Here is a 4,432-nt window from a genome sequence, read left to right as displayed (position 1 = left end):
TAATACTTGGTTGTGAAAAACAAACTAAGTAGACTAATGGTTGGGCGTAGTCCATGAACATAAGTATTGGTGAAAAGAAAGTGTTTAGTGGCGCCGCACCTCGCCAAGTACGGCTGAAAGACTACTGTAGGCCTGGGGGTGTGACATGCAGGGTTCCCATGTCACTCGCGCTGTGTTGGGCTTGGCACACGCCCCTTGATACCTGCACGATGGGTGAGCCACCGACGGAAGGTGCGCGGGCGACCCTTGTTGCGTGCCAAGATGAAAGAGGTGACCATGTGCGGACGAGTTAGGATGCAGGCAGGTGTGTGACGTGCGGCGACGGGTGTAATCGACGAGGTGTTGGAGCCAACCCATGGGTGCGACGGTGCACACAAAGGGACGCAAATGTTCGTTGGAATGGGGCATGTTGAGGTTATGTGGCAGGTCAGCCGGGCATGCATGTTGATGGAGCCGACCCTTGTTATCCTCGAGAGACACGGCCCTTGTGTGAAAGGATGTGTATAAGTAAGGAGAATGGCATTCGACAAAGGGACATCGAACTCAGACTTCCACAGCATAGAACAAGTGTGAAGGAAGGAGTTGGGCGAAAACGGAAGGAAGAGAAGGACGCGGGTAAGAGGGCCGCACCGGCGGGCAGATTACAGAGGGCGGGTCGGGCTTGGTAGCGCAGAAAGGCAGAGCGGGGCGGGTTACCGTCTGGGCTGGCAGACCGCACTGCATGCGGGCCATGCACCCTCACTATGGACCACACCGATGGGCAGAGTTTGGGCACCGCGGAAGGGAAAGTCGGGCGGACAGGTTCACAGTTCAGGTGTGGAGTTGTGTCATGCAGGCCGCGGGCCAGTGCAGCACGACCACATGACACGACAGGTTGAAAGAATAATTGAAGAAGATAAATTTATGGTAAGTTATTTTCATTGCATTGCTAAGAACACTTATTGGAAAATTGACCGAGTGTTGAAGTAGGCGCAGACCGTGTACTCAAGTATTGGTAAAAAGAAAAAGTACAACGGTGCCGCACCCGCTTATGTGTGGTTGAAATACTACCACTAGGATAGGAGCGTGACATGGGGTCTCTGAGTCCCTCCTCTAAAAATGTCGCCAAATTGCGGGGAACTCGAGGATTCCATGTCCCGCCTTGTCGAAAGCATCCCAAGCGCAGGAAATTTGCGGTTCCGGTGTCTCGTCGCGATGGTAATCACCCCAAGTGCAGTAAACTTGGTGTACATCGAGCCTGCAACCTCACATCAAGAAAAAGGCTCGGTTGGTCAAGAGAATGAAGGTTTCTTCATTGGTAAATGATCTCGCTAAGGATCAAAGGTTGGAGTCTCTTCTAGAGCTAGTCCACCACGGACTATCAAAAGTTGAAAGGAGGACAGAGTGCCGGGGAACGAAGCACCAAAGAAACAAAGTGCAGAGAGGAGGAAGGACTCGACTTGTGCTTGGGGGATATTATTGTCAAGGGTCTAGGGCTTTTCAATGACCAATAAGAAGCTTCAATGAGAGAAATTTACGAAAGGGTTTTCCTCTCTGAGAGAGAGAGAGAGAGGTTTTCCCCTGGCAGAGAGCCAATATCTTGTGTTCTTGTTCTTATGTTTTTGGCACCAGTTTGATGAAAGTAAACACACATGCATTAATAAGAAGAGAAGAAGATTAAGATAACACGATAAATTGCAAAAGAGCTTCACAAATTGTTATCAAGTCTAGAAGAATCCCGCTATACCCCATTGCCCCAGATTCTTCAACGTGGTATCAGAGCTAAGGTGACACATCAAGGAAAGGGAATATCAAGAACATCCGCAAGGTTGAAGCATCAAGCCAAGAAGTCTCAATCACATCAAGGACAAGAATTTCTACCATTTGTCATTCATCATGGAAGACTACAAAGCAAGAAGAAAAGCCTTGTATAAATGCACCTACAAGAAGAAAAAATCAAAGAGGGACCTACATCAAGCTACACCATCTTGAAGAATGAAAGGCACTACGATTCAAGTCATCAAGCAAGTCCATTTGAAGAAAGAAACTTGAACAACATCAAGACCTAAGGAAGGCAAGCCATCAAGTCTTCAAGAAGAAATCAAGTTCACTACATCTCAAACTCTATCAAGTAAGTATATGTCCCCTTTTGAGTATACCTCAGTGTCCTTTTGCAAGGAAAGTAACAAATTGGTTGGGACCACTACATGTCCAAAGTCCAACGGTTTGGATGCCAAGAGTATGGACGCTACAAAAGGGATTGTCCTAAACTTAAGAAGGACAACAACAACAAGAGAAAAAGGGAAGGAGCTCATGTAACTCAAGAAGTGAAAGAAGACGACAAGAAGCAAAAGAAGGAATATCCTCCTATGACTAATTCAACCTCTTTGCTTAAAGTCTTCTTTCAAAGGGGTTAGAGGTCTCATTGGGGGTCCCATTTATGGGATTCAAGAGAGGATGATATACAGGCGAGAGCAGATGAAGCAAGAAAGGCTACACCAATCGAGGAGAACTATAAAATAAAGCCACAATGATAAAAGCATAATCAAGGTGAGGTATGTATGCATCAAAGTTTAAGTCATGTCATCATATATATTGATTGGGTCATGGGAAAAGTTCTAGAATCACGATCAAGAATAAAAGGATCTCTTTCACCAACGACATGCTTGGAGGCATGTTCTACAGTGGAGTAAAGGTTAACATGAAGAAGTGCTCTCATAAGGAGTATAAGGTGGTATCCAATGAGAAGCAAATGAAGAACATCGTGGTCACAAAGAATAACTATTTGACAAGATTCCTCAACATCTCTCGAAAGAAGGCACGAAAACTCTGACAAAGGAAGAAAAAGATAAAGGACCCTTGACACCTACGAAGGCCTTGGAGATAGTAAGGTGCAGATAACCATTTCTACTCTACAAATATGTCATGATGAAGAGAAATATCACAATGAAGTCAGGAAGGGCCACTAAATCAAAGTATGGGAACAAGCGACTACAACTAAGCATCCATGTGATAAGTGTTATGAAGGATAGACAAGGTGACAAAGGAGTAGCTAGATGACAAAAAGAACCTGATATATATCAAGAAGGCCACTTTCCACGAAGGGAGCAATTACATGACAAACCAGGGGGAAAGTGATTGATGGCCGGTACCCTGCCAAGAAGAAGTTCAAACAAAGACTTCATGACATCAAAGGAAAGAAGGAGATCAAGCGGCTGAAGGACCCACAAAGAAGACGTTGTTGATGAATGGACAAGTCCCTAGCTAAGAGGGAGTTCTAACAAGTTCCCAAATACAAAGGAGCTTGGGCAAGTTCCTTGTCAGAGGAAACTTGGGCATGTCTTCCCCAATCAAGGGGAAGAGATAGACACAACATTCTTGTCTTCACTTGGCAAGAAATAACGGGAGGATTGGGCAATCATTTGGCATCTGATGCTCTTTGAGGATGTGTAGGGCACCCAAGACAAGAGTAGGCAAGAGGAGCGATATTCTTTGAGGGATGGGAACCCAAGACAAGAATTGTCCTGGAAGGTCATACTCAGGGAACACCTGGGTGGGTATGTACCTTTAGAGACAATGACCAAGGTGTTTATAAGCCATTGGCCTCGCCAACATTGTGCTCTGGTATTATGAGAGATAAAGCTGTTAGTCAAGGCCTTGCTATGAACAATGTTGGCTAATATGATGCTATAACAGATGGGTTGCCAATCCGGTTTCTCTTATGTGAATTATTCAAGATTGAAAAATAGCCAAACACCTTGTAATGATTTATGAATACCTCCCTAGTTGAGAGGGGGTGTTGAAGAAAGTGTAACTGGGTTCGGTCTTCATAAATGTACTTTTGATATTTGCATTTATTCAAGAAAATAAATAAATAAATATATATATATATATATATATATTTATTTATTTATTTATTTATTTATTCAAGAATATAAATAAATAAATATATATATATATATATATATATATATATATATATATATATATATATATTATATTTGTCATTGAGTTTCTTGCTCATTGAAATAGGCCTAGCACATGTTAAAGTGTTATAAAGAGTCGAAAGAAAATGTTGAAGATACTAAGGGCATGTTACCCTAGGTATATTTATGTATTAGAGTCAAAGATATTCCTACCCTCGTGCCTTCGTTCAGGTCGTGCGCCCGTTCAAACCCTAAATTTACTTCGGGCGGGCCGGATCATCCCGTGCCGTGCCGTGTGTGGGGGTGCGTGGGCACACGTGGGCATGCCGAAAATGCCAAGTCATGACCGCCCGTGTGCCTTCTTTGTTCGGGTTGTGCACCCATGGAAACCCCAAATTTCGTCCAGGCAGTTCGGTTCGGCTCACCCAGGGTGGGTCGGGTCGTGCCGTGCCGTGTGTGGGTGCCTCGACACACGTGGCCGTGCCAAAAATTCTAAGTCGTCACCGCTCATGTGTCTTTTGCACATT

The sequence above is a fragment of the Pinus tabuliformis genome, chromosome 7 (assembly GCF_031772625.1).
Source record: "Pinus tabuliformis cultivar Carrire ecotype Pingquan chromosome 7, CPIR1, whole genome shotgun sequence".
Lineage (NCBI taxonomy): Eukaryota > Viridiplantae > Streptophyta > Pinopsida > Pinales > Pinaceae > Pinus > Pinus tabuliformis.
This window is presented reverse-complemented; position numbering follows the sequence as displayed.